The sequence below is a fragment of the Canis lupus genome, chromosome X (assembly GCF_003254725.2).
Source record: "Canis lupus dingo isolate Sandy chromosome X, ASM325472v2, whole genome shotgun sequence".
NCBI lineage: Eukaryota > Metazoa > Chordata > Mammalia > Carnivora > Canidae > Canis > Canis lupus.
Genome location: NC_064281.1, coordinates 3,822,024 through 3,840,566, shown reverse-complemented (window position 1 = coordinate 3,840,566; position 18,543 = coordinate 3,822,024). Strand labels below are relative to the sequence as shown.

At 43.7% G+C, this 18,543-nt stretch overlaps 1 long non-coding RNA gene across 1 annotated transcript in view; it reads left to right on the top strand.

Moving 5' to 3' along the window:
* Nucleotides 1-18,543, top strand: part of LOC125754735 (uncharacterized) — a 333,661-nt gene that overhangs the window by 219,320 nt on the left and 95,798 nt on the right. The window contains exon 3 of the long non-coding RNA XR_007409526.1: nucleotides 3,502-3,656. This is a non-coding gene — a long non-coding RNA (uncharacterized LOC125754735). The remainder of the gene's footprint in view (nucleotides 1-3,501; nucleotides 3,657-18,543) is intronic.

The following is an 18,543-nucleotide window of genomic DNA, read 5'->3' as shown; positions in this document are numbered from 1 at the left end:
CCTTGCCCGGGAGTTCAGACTTTTCTTTCTTTCTTCCCTTTGCTTCCTTTCTTCCTTCTCATTCATTCATTTTGCCCGCACTTCTCAGAGTAACCTAGAGATGGTTTTTCAGAATCGACACCGGGAACAGCATGCGGTAGCCTGGAGAGAGCGAGAGAGCGCTGTCTCACTTGCACAACTCGGAAACAGGTGAAGGAGGGCTGCTCAGTCAAAGCAGTGGCGGTGGTGGGGTGCAAAATTTCAGAAGCCCGAGAAAGGAGCCAAGCATTGTCCCGGGAAACCCAGAGATCTTTAACCCACACACAGAGCTGAGCTGGGAATCTTAAGCAGAGAGCCTCAGTATGCAGATGAGAGCCAACCAACTTCCCCGCCTTGCTCTCCGCGGACATCTGCTTCCTGACTAAACCTCTTTCCACCATGCACCGCCCCCTTCAAACCATCAGGGGGTCCCAAAGGCAACACGCGTGTCCGAAAACCATTACTATGCTTGTGGGACACTGCCGGAAGACTGTTTGAAGTAAAAAAAAAAAAAAAAAGCTAAAGAAAATCAGATGTGAATTAACGACATATTTGCAAGGTATCCAAAGATGCACAAAAGCCAACTCTATTATTGCAAAATAACAAGAGACGAGAAACCATGTTTGCTTTGACACTTGTCATTCTGTCACTGACACCCTTTTTGAAAGTGGTGTCTTCAGGCGCGGTGTGAACTTCCCAAAGTGCCAATCACACTGAAGACCGTGACGGTAGACCCTGTGTTTAGTTTCCCCATCCTGCTGGGAATGACCTCCAGTTCATTTCAGCCACACTCGTTTTTTCTTGTCTCAAGACACACTGGCTGTTTTGTGGCCCACAGGGGTTCCATCTGCTATCCTGCTCCCCTCTCTTCTGCTTTTCTGTCCAATAGTTCAGCACGCATCCCTCCCTCGAGGCTACAACCAACGCACCAACTTCATGAAGACCTTCGAGCTTCCCCAGGCGGGTTAGTTCCTTGTCCTGGCTTCACGGAGCCTGGGACCACCCGTTATCCAATGTGCGTGTGGCCTCATGTTTACTTCCTCTCCCGGACTTCAAGCATTTTGGGAGCATCTCATTTTTACTCTTGAGCCCTCAGCTCCTGGCAGATGATGGAGGCTTCTGAAAGGTTCATTAACACAACACAAAACAAACAAACAAAAAACCCAAGATGAAATCATGTACAGAGAAATGCTTTCAACATTGTAGGAATTGCGAGAACCCCACATTCATATTAGATTTATGGCAAGTACTATGTTATGTGGGTCTGTGGTTACATGAATTCTCTTGCGATGCTTCCTCCATTGGGGGTCACCGTGATGGAAACAGAAGACCAACAGTGTCTCAACCTTGGCTCTTACTGCGTTCAGGTTGGATCATTCTTGGTTGCAGGGGAGCTTCCCGGTGCATTGCAGGACATCGAGCAGCATCCTTGGTCTCTACCCACCAGGTGCCAGTAATAACACCGTCCCTGGGCTCTGACAATTGAAAACATCTCCAGATATTACCAACTGTCCCCTGGGCAAACTTACCTTATGGTTGAGAATCACCAGACTACCTTATAGGGTCATTTTTAAAAATCCTTTTTGTTTCTTAAGACTATCTGAAGGGGATCATTAATAAAAAGAGAAACAGCATTTATCGTAGAAACATGAAAGAATCTCCAGTTTCTTTGTTGGACAGTGTTGACGCCAGATAAAACTCCTCTTTCCTCTCGAAGCGGGAGGAAGGCATTCCATGAAGTATAGGCAGAAACGGTGGAGCCATGTCCAACCCGAGGAGCCTTGCGTCGGGGTGCAGATTCAGAACAGAGACAGCCGTCACTGAAAGGCATGATTTGGGGTGAACAGCTGTCAAGGGCACTGCTTCAGTTGTGCCTCTGCTTCACGACATGGGCCACTGCCTGCGTGTCTGCTTCTGGATTACCCCATATGCATGGTCTAGGGCTTGCGTCCTGTCTTCTTCATATTTGCTCCCGAACGTCAACCATACAACAGCACTGAAACATGAACTGAGCTGGGGGCCTGGTCAGTCTCAAAAGCCCAATTTCATCTCACTTGAATTGAAGGTGTTCCTAAAAGACAACCACAAAATCTTTTTTTTTTTTCTTTTGGAAATCACCACATGCATGCTTCTCCTTCTCCTGACCAAGTGTTTTATGGTTAATTACTTGCTCCTGGCTGCTTAGGTTATGGCAATGTTTGTAGTGAGCCAACAACAGGGAAAAGGAAAGAAATGCTAGACGTTTGTCTCCGTCTCTACCACCTTACTATATGTAAATGTTTCAAATTATTTTATGGGTAAAGAGCAATGATCATTGTCTGAATCTGGGTTCTATAGAGAAACAGAGAATAGAATACAGATACGTGGCATATATATTTAGATACATAGAGAGAAAAGCATATATAGATATCTGGCACATATGTATATAGTATGTGGAGGAGTATAGGATGTCATATGTGTGCATATTACATAAATATTCATGTGTACAGGGTGTGTAGATGTGGGAGTGTGTGATTTCTTCTTTGGCAGTTGCATTTGGTTTATGCGCCTATACTCTGTCCTTTGCTTACCTTCTACTTAACGAAGCCGTCAAAAGTGCTCAAGGTCACACCCCTGAAAAGTGAAATAATCGAAACCAAAAGGCTATTATATAAATTCCTTGAAGATAAATGCAATGTCCTAATTCGACATGTATTTTTTTTTTCTTCTGAAAAATGTCTGTTGAGTAGAAATGCCCTACGCATTAAATATCAAGAGGTAGTCATTACTGATTACTAGTCAGGCTAGCCTACCTTGGAGGAACAATAGAATCAAAACATCCACTCATGATACAGTAGTGATCATTCCATTCCAATTAATTGACATGTATTCTTATTTGTTTTTATTTTTAAAAATATTTTATTTATTTGAGAGAAAGAAAGAGAGCATGAACAGGGGGAGGAGCAGAGGGAGAGGGAAAAGCCAACCCGCACCCTGAGATTATGACCTGAGCTGAAGGCAGATGCTTAACCCACTGAGCCACCCAGGTGCCCTGACATATATTTTTAATACAAAAAGTGGAATTAATGTAAATCTGCCTAACAAAATTCCAAAAATCCCAATTATTTCCCGTTTATAGGATGATAAAAATTTGTCTCCATTTATTAGTGTCCCTTTCTTTATACTCACTGAGTGTGTTTTGAATTAATGGAGATTTATATGCCAGTGTCGTTAAATATTACAAATTTATCTGAAGAAATGACAGACTCGTGAGGATATTCTACTCAAACTTTACAAAATATTCAGTTCAACTTATTTGAAAACTATGCGGGGGTGGGGGAGACCAAAAACCCTCAACATTTGAAATATTTCTGTGAACCATCAGTTTCCCCAGAAGACAAAATTTGTTGTAATTCAATATTCCTATGAATAATTACTTTTATTCTTGGATTAGAAACTGTTCTATTTTCAGTGGAGTCTTCAATTTATTTTTCTCTTCTTTAGGGAAATCATCGCTATCGGTGACGAATAGGCTGCTGTTATGTGTTACTTCCACTTGCATACATCCATCGCGTTTCAAGTCCTGGCGTCCAAAGGACAATTTCAGGCCATGGGATAACAAAGCATCTTCCAGGAAGCGGCGGGCTTGTAAGGAGAAGGTAAGTGGGACCAATTTGCAGAACGTATCTGGGGTCAAGCAGGGCTTTTCATCGCTGGCCTCCTAATTGGGGTGCGTCATCCCCTTGCGCTCTCTCCAGAAAAAGATCCCTTTGGCCACTCAGGGTCTTTGTAGTTTCATATGAATTTTAGGATTTTTTTTTTCAATTTCTGTCAAGAACGCCATTGGACTTTGCATTGAACCTGTAGATCACTATGGATTGCATGCAGTGTAACCATATTAATTCTTCCAGTTGATGAGCATGAATGTCTTTCCACGTATCTGTCATCTTTAATTTCCTTTGCCAATATCTTATAATTTCCAGTGTACACATTTTCACCTCTTTGGTTCATTCATTCCTAAGTATGTTAGTGTTTTTTGTTGCTTTTTGTAAAAAGATGGTCTTCTTAATTTCCTTTTTGGAGAGTTTCTAACTTGTATGCAGAAATATCACCATTTTTTTTTTTTGGATGCCTTTATTTCTTTTTCTTCTATGATTGCTGGCGCTGGGACTTCCATCCACCGCTGTGTTGAATAGACGTGGCTAGATGCTCATCCTTACCTTCTACTGGATCTTCCGGGAAAAGCGTTCTGTGTTTCATTGTTGAGGATGCTGTTCGCTGTGGGTTTTTCACAGATCACAGTTACTGTGGCCACTGATTCCAGGAGTAGATAAAACATTGTCTTTTTGCTTAAAAAAACATCCAAGAGGTACAAAGAGCCCCAGGTAGAACCAGCCACACCGAATCTATGGAGAAAATCCAAGATCCCGTTGGGTGCACTCTGCTACTCCTCCACCCGTTGACATAGGACAGCCTGATACTGATGAGCTCTTCTGACCCAGGGGCAGGTCTAGTCACCCCAGAGATGCCCCACAGACCAACAACACCCCGTCTCATGTTTGCTGCAGATCCTATTACACTTCCTCACCCTGAAAGACTCCTCCTGGGGATTGCTTGACTTTGTATGTGCCTTCTTCTCTTTCTCCAACGCATCTTCTGTCCCTCTGCCTAGAAATTATATTCTAGGGCACCTGAGTGACTCAGTTGGTGAAGCATCTGCCTTAGGCTCAGGTCATGATCTCAGGGTCCTGAGGTTGAGCCCCACCTCGGACTCTCTACTCACTGAGTAGCCTGCTTCTCCCTATACTTCTGTTCCCAACTCATGTTCACGCTCTCTCTCAAATAAATAAATATAATCTTAAAAAAAGAAAGAAAGAAACCACGTCTTGGGTGGAGAATGCAGTGACTGGGATAGAATCTGTGCTTATTTTTATTGTGTTTCAACATACATTTTAAAATGCTTCTCCACCTCTCACGTTACAGAGTTTTATTTTACTTAGTCTCACTGGAAATATTCTCATTTTGATTGCATATTTGAAGAGTGTATATAGTTGCGTAAATGTAATTTATTTCCAATTTATATCCCCTTTCAGAATAAGAATGTCAAGAATGGTCAAGATCACATGTATTACATTATAAATACCTTGCTGTTATCTATATGTGTGTGTGTGAGAGACAGAGAGGGAGAACTGTACATTTATATGCGATCTAGAGATTGCCGAAAAATATCATGTCATTATTTCTCGAACTAAATGACATACTCAAACTTTCCGAGGTTCCCCTCATTTTGTCTGATACCATAATACAGTCAAAGAAAAGAATTCACTTTTGAGTTCCAATTACCTGGCATTGCCCTAGCAATTTCAGCGACCTCTTTAACTCCCTCTTGCCCTCCGAAAAGCACATCTGACTTCCACTTGCGTGCTGCCCTACGATCATCCCGCTTCAAAGCCCTCCCTAAACACACCCATGCAAATATTCCGTATAATTTCCACGTGAGCAGGAGGGAACGCCGGCTCAGCCGAATGCAGCCTTTTTGGCTCAACTGTCTGAGGAAACAGATTTCATCCTCCGATTGCAACCTGTCCTCATCAAAGAGAGAACCTAATTTCACGTGTGTGCATTTGTCCACAGCTACGCCTGTCCTCGGTGATGAACCCGACGGGCTTTATGGAATACACGCAGCTGGGTCTGCGAAGCATTTCTGAAACCTAAGTCAGATTGTGACCTGGGGCCATGGAGCCTACGGGTATCACTCTTCACCACGGACCAAGAATATTGTCTAGATGTTCAGTCTTGGCTCTGTGGCTCCCAGGATGGGGCTCTGGAAGCAACCAGGTGTCATCGTCTGAGACGGCGATGACTTTTTCTGGATGGCAGAGGATGAGTAATCCATTTGGGGCATGGCTGCTCCTGTTTGCTTCTGGATGGGGAACTCTTCCAAACTGGTTCCAGGGTCTCCACTGGGCAGCATCAACAACATCTTCCTGCAGCTACTGCCATCGGCAGAGGTGGTGGCCAAATTAAATCTACCTGCTGCCAAAGTGCACCGCGAGCCTTTCCTCTTTCCACGTCGGTCCGTCATCTCTATGTTTCATCAGAAAATGCAGATTTCCAAATTGCCAGGCTCTTTTTTCTTTTCTTTTTTTTTTTTTTTTTGCCAGGCTCTTGAATAAACATTTTGAAGGTTATGTGTTTGATTCTTTGAAGGATCAAAATCCTGTTCTTTCTGTACCATGGTCCCGTTTTCTGTGGAATCGCTTGCCGAGATGGAAGAGGACCACGTTTTCACTTTAGCACCTCCTAGCAGAGGTGTGCAGGGCGTTCCCCAGGAGGGTTTGTTAAACGTGCATGGCTATGCCCCTCTCCAAAGTCTGGGATTAAGGAGATCTGGGATGGAACCCTCAAATCTTCATTTCTCACTAATTCCCAGGTGGGGGTGCCGATGCTGAAGGTCCTGGCACCACACTGAGGAGAACCATCCTTCCACAGTTCCTCACAAATTTAGCCAGATAATTACATTCAGCAAATCGAATAATTCTATATTTTGGGCTCCAGATCCATCATCATTCCATTAAGACATCCTGCTTTAAAAAAAAAAAAAAAAAAAAAAAGCTCACTGCTTAATTATCCCTATCCTGGCATTTTAAGATATTCCAACTCTGGCTTTGATAACTGCAAATTTAAGAAGACAATAAAATCAATGTAGGCATGGCTCCTGATGTTCCCATCACACCCATTACTTACTCGTAGAATTCAACATTACAGCTTATTCCTCCCTTTATTAAAATTAACTTTACAATCCCTCTCACCTTGTTTGAAAATGAACTCGTAATTTCGATCAACACATCCGTCGCAGAGGCACCTGTGAGGTTTCGTGACTCTCGGGAGGCTCTTCTTAGCTAACGCTTACCTGTAGCTCACCTTTAACCTGTGCTTCTTGACCGAGCAGTTGGGCGGACGAGCCAGGAGGGCTCCCCACCGCTCTTCAGTGGTGGCATTCCAGGTGGGCTCACACTTCCAAACAAAATCTCCCCCACACACGTGGCGGCGTCTTGACTTGCATCCCCCGTTTGATTGCGGGGTCTTTTACTAAATGATTGGGATGAAAAGGTAAAATAGAAGTACCCCTGAGACAGGTGAGGTGTTGAGTGAAAGACATTGGGTCTACTAGAGGAGGGCATTAATTGCCCTCCTGGGGGCTCCGGGCATCCCTTGGCCCGAGGCTGTGTCCCTCCCGACTCTGCCTCCGTCTTCACAGCGCTTCTCCTGTGTCTGTGTTGCTCTTCTTCTGTCTTTTGTAAGGACATTTACTGGATGTAGGGCCCATCCCAATCCAGAATGATCTCCCTGGTTCCTGGCAGTGGGCTCCCAAAACCTTTGGAATTTCTGGGTAGGAGTGAGAACATCTTTTGTTATTCAGGAGAAAGCCAACCCCCTCCCCGTGGATCACACCCGAGTTTATGCTAATGAGGTGATTCTTGGAGGGGGTGGTGGTTGCCAAGGTCACCAACCACAGGATTAGGGGGTTGGGCCTGGGGCCCCACTGCATACCTCCAAGGAGAGGAGAGTGGTTGGGAATTGAGTCCGTCACCGGCGCCCCAGGATTTGATCAATTCTGCCCACTAAAACCTCCCTAAAGATCCACAAAGGAAGGGACGGAGACAGCATCCTGGTTGTTGCCGGTGCGCATGCCCCTGGAGGCGGCTGCACCCCAGACTCCCTGGGGACAGACACTTATGCTCCGGACCCTCTGTCTCGGGTGTCGGGCTGTGTTACGTCCTCCTCTGGCCTTACTCTTCATGACAGATTGATAATAGTAAGTAGAGTTCCCTTGACCTTCCTGAGTCCTCATGGTGAATCATCGACCGTGATGATGATTTATGATCCATGAGGAGCTGGTTTCGGGAACCCCAATGTCTGGCCACGTCGGACAGAACTCTGGGGACCCGCGACTTGTCAACTGGGGGCCTCCTTGTGCGTCTGAGCCCTTACGCTGTGGGGTCAGCACTCACCCCGAGTCCTGCGAGAATGGGATTATATGGAAGGACGCCCCACTGGGGTCGGCAGGGAATTGCAGAATTGCTTGACGTGGGGGACACGCACATTTGGTGTCAGAGGTGTTGAGGACCGAGACGGCTTTCCCTTCAACAATCCAACTTTTTTTGTTTTTCTCCTTCAGAGCCCGCACCTCCTGGCTGACCTGTGTGGCTCTGGGTCTCTTCCCCCGTCCACCGTACTCCTCTTTGCAGTCACCGAGGATGCTCTAAAACACCAATCAAGTCACGCCCGTGGCCTGCTTACGTGGACAGGTGGAGACACCTGCACTCTCGCCTAGTGGCCTCAGAAACTGTCGAGGGCCGCAAGCAGGCCCCGGGCGTGACCTGATTGGTGTTTTAGAGCATGCTCGCTGACTGCAAAGAGGAGGACGGACTGGGTGCTCTGGTGCTGGTGCTTCGGTAGCTCTGAAACCACTTGTCCTCGCTTGGAGCCGACCCCCAAGGAAGGGCCCAGCATAGCCTGTGACTCACGCATGTGCTCCGCCGGCGGGCGGGCTCCTTTCGTTCCCACAGGGGACACTGTCCCCACCTCCTGAACCAAACTCAGCCTTGCATTCCTCTTCCCCATACTCGTACCCTTCGACGCCTGCTCCCGGTTTTCATGTCTTCTGCAGAATTTCCGATAATCCTATCCATTACAGGCGTGCTCGTTTTGTTCCTGGCCTAATAAGCCTACTCCGCGTTGGCTCATTCTTTATGGGCCCGGAGGGAGAGATCAGTAATCCGCACCACCTCAAAGACTGCGCAAGACCAAACGGAGCTCATGCTCTGCAGAAAATACCATCTTGATAGAATTTAAGGTGTGGGTGGCAACCAAGTGGGACGTGGACATTTGTGGTCCTGCTTTGCTGGTTACCTGCTGAGACACATCCCTGCCTTCAAATACGATTGCACAAACTCTCACTTTAACGGGGGAGTGCGAGCAATATCATTAGACCAGCTACATCTAAGGAGGCTAGGAACTATTTTAATTTTGGTTTTTTACCTTATTTCTACTTTGCTCACGTCTACCTGTGCAAAGACTTTTGAATTGTCACCGAGTTGGAATAAGAAAACCAGAGAACCCCTTTGCTCCTCATTTCGTGACTCCAGGTTCTCACGATGTCCGCTCTCCCGGGATATCCCTTTCCTGCCCCAAAACATTCGTCATAGTTGCAAGATCTTTTCCAAGACCGTTCTTTGTGACTCCTTACGTGATTGGAAAAACCTGCAATCCTATCTGCAGGCCTTCTCAGAACTTTGAGTGAACAGGTGTTCCTTGGGCTATTCAAAGACTGGTATGTCGTACTGAGCGGCCTGCCAGCTTATGTTGAACGTGGAAGGTCTACATGAGGCCAAAGTACTTCTGGAAGGACCAGGCCCCCCTTTGCTTTTCCTTCCCCCTATGGGTAAGAATCCCAGCTCACGGTTGTCTCCCATTACACGCCCCGATGTCCCCAACTGGAAGTGATCTCTCCATCTTCTGAAAGCCTGGAGCAGATGTTTGCCCACTTGGTGATTTGGTGACTGTGTCTGATTTATCTTTTGAACTGAAGTCCGGGTGGCACAGCATCACATCAGTGTCCCCATTGATCCCCATTAGTCGCCCTTGGTTTGAACCCCCTTCACCGAGAGGGCGTGAGCGCTTCACCGTGCCAGGTGTCGGGGGGCACAGGTGTGCAGTCCCTAGCCACCCCCTAGGGTGTGAATACAGGGCTTAGCCCATGGAGGCAAGGCGGGGCAGCTCTGGCCTCAGCCCACCGCCCATCGCCTCTCGCCTCTCCTCGGGTTTTCGCAGGGAACGACTAGCTTGCTGCTCTCCTGTGGTCGAAGTCCTCGTGCCCAAACAGATTTCGACCTTTGCATGAGCTCTTCTCACTGCATGGCAACCCCGGGGTTTGCACGGAGCCTATGACCTAAGTCCTCTGTGGTGTCCTAGGGCCTCATACAGTACCTGTTCCGGGACGACTGTCCCCTAATTATGTGACATGAATCGAATACATCCTCCTCTAGAAACCATCACAACTCTTCATTTCCTTGACTTCCATGTACGAGGCGGGGCGGGGGGGAAGGGGTCTTTCCCTGGTCAAACTGCTTTGTTTAAAGGGTTTGCCCGAGATCCAGGTACATCTTAGAGAAACATTTGCCCCTTTAAACGTACTTCTGCACTGTTTTCCAAGTGTCCAGATCTTCCGTTGTGGCCAGTCTGGGGTTGGCTTCTCATCGGGACGGTGGGAGGTCTCCTAGCATGTCCTCAAAGCCGGATTCTCATCGAAGGGCGCGGGTGGCTCTTGTGGGCATCTACGCACGTGCCATACAGTATTCTGCTGTTAGTTATTTAAATTTCCTGCAAACCAGCTTCAGCATGGGGAGGGAGAGGTGTTTGCTTGGCTGTGACACGATCTACTTTAGTCCCCGTTGGTGGTCTGCTAATGCCTAGCGCTGACCAGCTTGCCAACCAGCTCCAGGTGTTAGTTTGCAGGAAGCCCGGGGTATGGTGGGCTTCAGCGGCAGAAATTGGGTGAGTCTGTGAGGCCGCTGAGAACCTACGTGTTCTCCATCTTCCTCTGATGCACTCATGGCAATTAGTTGTCTTTGGCTTGGTAGCAAGATTTCCGTGTGGTTCCAACTGTGCCCTGAGGCTGGAGAGGGGTGATGGGGATGCTGAGAGCCCATCTTTTCTCATGCATCCCTACCGGATAGGAAGGCTCTTCTCCCAAGGGCCTCGCAGAAGACATCCCCCATCCTAGTAGCAAGGACCGCAGTAGCGGCCTAATTCCTGAGCTGCACACCAGAGCGATCACACACATTGTCTCTAGTTCCATCACACGCTCCAAGCTGCTGAGGATGGCATGAGCTTTCCCATGACCATTGGGTTCCACGGTGATGCGGTGGGTGCAACGGGTGGGAGTGGCAGGTATTAAACCAGGGACAAAACCACATACCTAATGGTTTTGGGGGGTTGCTTTTTTTAATATTTTTTAAAAAATTCCATCTGCCAACATATAGTACAACACCCAGTGCTCACCCCATCAAATACACCTACTTGGAAGTATACACGAGGGGGAAATTCACCTTGAGGGGCAAATCACTGCCGGTGTTCTGAGGCAAACGTCTGCAAGGGTTTATTTGCTTTTGATTTTGCTTTTATTGTTGATAGGATGAAATTTCTGATGGTAAAAGATGATGAATGCCTTTGTTTACATCAAACTTGAGCCAAAGTTAGAAGGGGTCAGGAAGGAAAAAGCGCAGACAAATCCTCCGCGTTCGTTCTTTGAATTTTGTTGTCGTTGCCCAATGTGTTGCAACTCAAAAACGAAGCCGCTTTTCATAGGCAAAGCCCCCCTCAGAGGAAGAAGGGAAATACCCAAGCAGAGGTAGCACCCGGTGACTTCCCATCCCGAAATTGCACCGGGTGCCTTATAATTATCTCCTAAAAAGACACAGACTCCAGAGTTGAGAAGTGTTCACACAGAACCCTCCGTGATGCACAACTTGTCAACGACGGTCCATTTGGTTTGAGGATAAGTAGAAGAAAGCATCACGATTTCAAGCAGAAAGAGTCTCAGGGCATTCGCGTGGCTTCCCCCATCCAAACCTACCGGCATTTGTCATATAAACTTGGGAGCCTGAGCTCCACCAGCTTTGTAGGGCTGCGGAGAATAGCAAGCTGGCCTTTCCCTGCAACCAGACAAAATACCGTAGGGGTGAGCTCTTCCCACAGATCTCCGTGACGGTTGTCCACCTTCCCTAACGCAATTACAGGGCGATTCTGAACTGAGCACCGAGACGCCTGTATGTACTTTTGGTTTTCAAGAACTTTTTTTCTTTTCACCAGTAAAATCTCTTTGGCTTTACCCACCCACAGACAAAAGACCCTCCTTCTGGCAAATTAGTGAATTACGTTACCGCGATTTATTAGGAGGGACAGAACTCGGAAGACACGCTGCCCTGCAAGTCTGGATGGAATGAGCCAGAGCTTGATTTTGATTCCTATTTCAGGTATATGTCAGATTCTCTCCAGAAAGCCTTGCTCGCACAATACCTCCTCAAGTCAGTTTTTCTTCCAGTTTCTTCAAATCCCATCTGCCCGCCTGCAGATACAGCCTCTGATTTCCAATGGATTTCTGACCCATCCTGTAATGACGGTGCCCCCTCTGCGGAGCTGTCTCGTGCTGCTTTCGGAAGCCTCCATCCTAAACTACATCTTACATTTCCTTGAATCTAAGGGCGGTTTGCTTGTGTGACACACCACTAGGGCGTGGCTCTCTGAGGGAAAATCTTGCCAATTAAGCCACTCACTTGTTTTCCGATCACTTATAATTTTTATACTCGTTCCAACAGCTCTATAAAAAGCGCACGCTACAACCCTTATACACACATACAACCGGAGATAGATACGAAGCAAAAGAACTTTTTACGACCTAAACTTTTTACAACCTTTACATGTTGGTGTTCACACCCTCTGACACTGATGGAACCGTCCATGTCTCGGCACGATGGCTCACGTCCCATCCTTTGCTTTCTGCTCACTATTTATATGGGAATATACATCCTGAAATGTGCACAGACCCGAGAGCTGCAGCTTCGGGTGCCACAAGTGGGCAAGCTTGCGTATACGTCTCCTTGAGCAAAACGTTCACCATTGCAAGCAGGTTCTCCCAACCGTGACTTTCTACCTCACAGATCACTTCAGATCCCTTTTAAGCTGTATAAAAAGAGCATCCCAGAACGCGTATTCTTTTGCATCTGGCGTCTTCTGCTTAACGTTACGTTGGTGAGATTCAATCGTGTCGTCATGCGTAGTGGTGGTCCGTTCATTTTCATGGGTATGTGGTATTCTAATGCATGACAATTGTGTCATTTATTGATTGATTCTTACATTGCTGGGCCTTTGATGTGTTTCCCATTTTTGGCAATTATAAGTGACGCTGGTGAGTACGATTTTGCGTAGATGTCAAAGATCAAAATGGATGGATCTTAGGGCATAACTGTAGCACACGGTGACGTACACTTTTCAGAGAGCTGGTATTAATTGAATATGGTAGCCACGGGTCCCTTGTGGTCACTTAAATTTACGGACCATGAAATGAAGACAAACATTAATCCCTCCATTCTCGTGGCCAAGTTTCAGTGGCCACATGGCAGCTAGTGGCTACCATATTGGACAGCACAGCATACAACCCTTTCGTGAGCACACAAAGTTCCATTGCATAGCAGCATTGCACATCCTTCTAACTGTATTGTGAGTCTCTCTAAATTTAGAAATCCAGGTGAGTGTGAGCGGTACCACTTCCTGGTCTTCACTTGCCGTTACTTGGTTGCTAGTATCTTTGGATAACTTGTCGTGTTCCCTAACCATTTAGAAATTCTTTTCCAAAGTGCCTATTAAAGTCCCTTGCTTGTAGTTTTAGGTGGTTGTCCGTCTTTGTATATATATATTATATTTTTCTGAAGGATTTGAAACACTCCATTATATTTTCTGCTCTAAAAACCTTTTGTGTGCATGTTGCAAATATCTCCTCCCACACATGGCTTTTCCTTTCACTCGCTTAATGGTGACCGCTGTTGAACAGAGGTGGTTTGTTTTAAGACAGCAAATTTTATAATCTTTCAGGTTCATGCTTCTTGTGCACTGTTGATAAAAGTGAGGTGTTTGCTTTTCCAGATGGATACATTAATGGTTATTGTTCAAAACGGAATGCTGTTAGCTATTCTGTGGGAATGAGAAAGGTAGATAAAGGTGCAGCCCTGTCAAAAGGGACTTCTAATTACAGGTCACTTTAGTAGGAGCCGTATCCTTCCAAAAGATTCTAGAAAGAGTATAATCATACAGATTTTTTTATTTCAATTCTAATCGATGTTTAACATGAATACCCATGAATACTCTATTAAAGTCTAGATAGCATGCTAAGCTATCCTTTCTTTTTTTTTTTTCTTTTTTTACAGTTAGTTTGCTTATTTACTTATTTATTTAAGTCATCTCTACACCCAACCTGGGCCTCAAACTCACAACACTGAGATCAAGATTCGCATGCTCCTCCAACTGAGCCAGCCAGGTGCCCCTATACCTCTGCATTGTTACGATCAAAATGTCAGACATTTGTTTATACATCAATTCTAGTTTCTTTGAAATTATTTAAGGGCACTTGAGATCTAAATATTTATCAAAAGGTATTATTGCATGGTCTTTTAATATCTACAGGGCAAGTTAAACATGTGTTGGGAAAATATCAACATCACCACAAATGGCTCCTGGACAACTAGCTCCCAACCTCATACCAAATAAATACACCATCAAATACATTGTGGATTGATGAAACACATCATTTAAAAGGGGAAAAAAAAGCACGTTATGTAAAATACAAATATTGAGAGAACTTTGGATTGTAGAAAGACTTTGTAAGCTTAACTCTAAATATAGAAGTCAGGAGGGGCACCCCAGGTGGCTCAGTCAGTGGAGCATGTGACTCTTGATCTCATTGTGTGTTCAAGCCCCATGTTGGGGGTAGAGATTACTTAAAAATAAAACCTTTTAAGAAACAACAAGAAAATAAACATAGAAATGCAAAAGGAAGGCACCTATTGGTGCTGCCTGGACTCATCCACTTCTATTACCCACCTCTGCTTCTTCCCACTGATGGACACAAATCATCGTTCACATAGTAGCTTGAACATCATTTTTTGCCTACCTATATCTACTTCATAGATCAGATTGCCCTGGGAAACACTTGACAGATAACCTCAAATATCCTTTCAAAACACTAGCCAAAATTGACAACTGCATATTTACCTGTTTGGTCTTTTGAATTAAAACCTTTCTTTCCTCCAATATATTAAGGCCCCCAGGAGAGACCAGGTATATTTTACTCATCATTAATACCCTCAGCATTATTGTCTCTTTCCCATAGATGGAGCTCAAAAATATTTTTAAATGATAAAAATACTTTTAGGTTTTACTTTACAAATGATGTTTTGTTATAATAAAAAAGGCACATGAAAAACATGTAGAAAGTAGTTTTGACACGTATCGACATATAAGGTATCCCATAATGAGCTGTTAAAATTGTTAGGAAAAATATTAGTAAAATAAAATGATGCAAAAGCTTTTATTTATTTATTTATTTATTTATTTTTTTGGCAAAAGCTTTCAGAGCTCATAAACATGAAAAAAGTTTAAAGTCACTAAAACAAAAATGCTTATGTTTAAACTCTTCATAAATATTTCTATGATATTGATGACTATAATAATAACAGAAAACGTGAACAAGGACATCCATCAAAGAGTACTCTGGGACACTTTGAATAAACTTGTATAATGTTTTTTTGTATAACTTTGCTGGTAGGCTGTTTGGAAATATGAAATGCTTCTAAAATGTGTTCAGTGACTCTGGAAACATAATTTTAGGAATTTAACCCAAAGAAAAATAGCACAAAGGAGGAAGTACTGAATTCTGATGAAATCTACAGTACCAGAATAGCAGCACGAATGCACTTTCCTAGGGCAGATAACGGTTAATTATGACAATCTGTGGAAGAGAATACTATATCTGACGTCAGATATAATCAAACATATTCTTGAATGGCTTGAAAAGAACAGAGCCCTCAATAATGTTTACAGTTCTTATCTGTAGTGCTTAGAATAATGGCTGAATATATTTTGAAAATTAGTTATTCAGAATTTTTCTAATTTTTCTCCAATAACATGCACCATCACAGTTAAGTCCCTCCCTTTTATTGTTCAGATTTGCTTCAAATATTTTGCCCGGTATTTTAAAATGAAATTAGAATATATAATAATATATTTATACATAATATAAAATATTTAATATATATAATAATATATAGTGTATGCTATATACCATATATCATATAATATATGCTGTGCTATATATGTTATGTATGCTATATATTATATAATGTATGCTGTATATTACGTATGTATATATAATATGTGCTATGTATGTTATATATGCTCCGTATGACATATATAGCATGCATAATACATAATATATTTATAATATATATAATTTATACATAATTATATATCTCTATATATGTATCTGTATCTGGGGTATGGTATATAGAGAGATACATTTTATGTATATCTTGAAAGCCAAAAGTAAAATATAATACGAAAATTTTCCTTTGAAAGACAGGGTTATCAAGAATCAGTCTTAAAATCATTTTATTTTATTTTTTTTTTTGGTAAACGGTAGAGATTGAAAAATATTCGTCAATTCTTCTATTTCTACCCTTTTGTGTTTACTGATACGGAGGAATGAACAGAAATAAGAGTTGTTCATAAAAAAAAAAAAAAAAAGAAATAAGAGTTGTTCAAATCATACAAATAACTGTATTTCCAGTTAATTTTCTCAGTGGATTGAATGAATCTCATAATGAGATAATATATGTGAAATGGTTTTGAGAATTGTAAACAATAGGAAAAATGTGAGTGCTTATTTAGAGTGATCTTGCCCTGGCAAATACATTCGTACTACTTTCCATACATCTACACAGTCTACTTCACTAGAAATCATTCCGAAGAACTTTTGGAAATTGAATTTATAAATTTCTACTGCATTAGGAGAAAATAGAAATGGGGAAATTATTTCCCTAAGCTCACATGCTGAGTTCCAGAACTGATTAATAGTGGCATCCAGAACCAGCAAAATGAGCGGCATTGTGGGATGAGAGAATCGGAGAGCTTACCCGTATTAAACATTTGATTAAATGAAATACTTTGAGACCACTGAGCAAACCTCAACTTTCTTTTCATTTTCAATACCTGGTGGTTTTTTTTTTTTAATGTGTTCTAAAATACTTTTACTTTTTATGGATGCCAGTGAAATCTTGTATACATTATGGATTATAACCTCACAGAGTGAATTTCTTTAAATTCAGAATTGATTTTTTTAAAGATTTCATTTATTTACTCATGAGAGACAGAGAGAGGCAGAGACACAGGCAGAGGGAGAAGCAGGCTCCATGCAAGGAGCCCAATGTGGGACTCGATCCCGGGTCTCCAGGATCACACCCTGGGCCGAAAGCAGGCACTAAACCACTGAGCCACCCAGGGATCCCCTGATTTTTTTTTTTTTTTTGTAACCTGAATCTACTTGTAAGTAAAATGAAACCATTGAAAGCACGATGAATTATGTCTTGGGCATCTTTAGGTACAAATAACTTATCAACAGTAATAACTAGTGTAAGCTCCCCCTTGCAGTCCCTTTTTTATTTTCCTACAGACCTCTAAAAAGTCCTAAACATCTCTTGGGTCTGCAGCAAACTCATTCATGAGAACCTAGGGGTATGGAAACAAATATAAACTCCCCTGCATTCCCCATGAAATGGTATCTTAAACAACTGAAATACTATTAATTATGAACACCTTAAAAATAACTTACTACTTTTAATTCAGCTGTGTTGTGCAGTGTTTTCTTAATGGGGGACAAATCCATCTGTTCACTGAGACCCTTCCAGAATACCTCGTCGTCTTGTTGGAGCATCCCTTCATTGACGGGTCAGCTGGCCCCCGTGATCCATGCATTGAAGTCTATGCAGAAGGATTGCATGGGGAGCATGCCTGATATTCCTTTATGTTACGTTTTCTGATTCTTCAATACCCTCAACTGTCGTGTTAAAAATGCTGCTCTGTAAGAGAGACCCCCAGCCCAGTGTACCATCCTTGCTCCTCCCGTGGGCCAAATGGCAGCCTCCACTTCTCCTAAGCCAAACTGACCTACACAGAAGACAACTTCCCCATTTAAGAGCCTTGACCAAGGAAATCGGGCCGTCTTTCTGTCCTCTGGGCTATATCCTCAGCTTGCTAGCTCTCTACTGAGATAAGGTTGCTCTCCAAGGACGAGGCATGAAACAATCCAAGTAAAAGGGACAATAGCGATGACTCTCCAGTTGAGAGAACATATATCTTAAAAAAATCAAAAGCCCCTCAAAGTCCTGCAGAATTGACCCTGTGCAAACTTCTCTGACAAACCCGGTAGTCATAGGTTTTTACACAGTCCTGTTTGCCACCAAATTTTCCATCTCTAAGCCTAAGGATCCGGGCAATTTGGGCCAGACAGATGTGGGATAGTATGAGGACAGAATAACATGGGGGGGAAAGAAACATCTGTTCTGCTTGTGGGGTATGAAGGAAGGTCTTCACTCTATAATCTCTGCCTTTTTTTTTTTTTTTTGGTTTCTTTTTCTCATGACTTCCCCTGTTTCCCATTGGGCACTCTGTTTGCCATTTTCATAGTGGTTTGGGGCATTCCTCTCCATATCTTCTTCCCTCTAATTCATTGGTGACCATGAGAAGACTTCTTCCCCTTGGGGTGCTCAGTCTTTGGGGCCAGGGGCAGACAAGAACACGCCAAAATAGAACCCAGTTAGGACACGACCTAGAGTGCAGCAACACTGCAGCCGTGCCTTAAACACACCATGGTAGACTGCAGGGAATGGGAATAATTTGGAAAAGCCTAGAGCGTATATTGAATATTGGGCA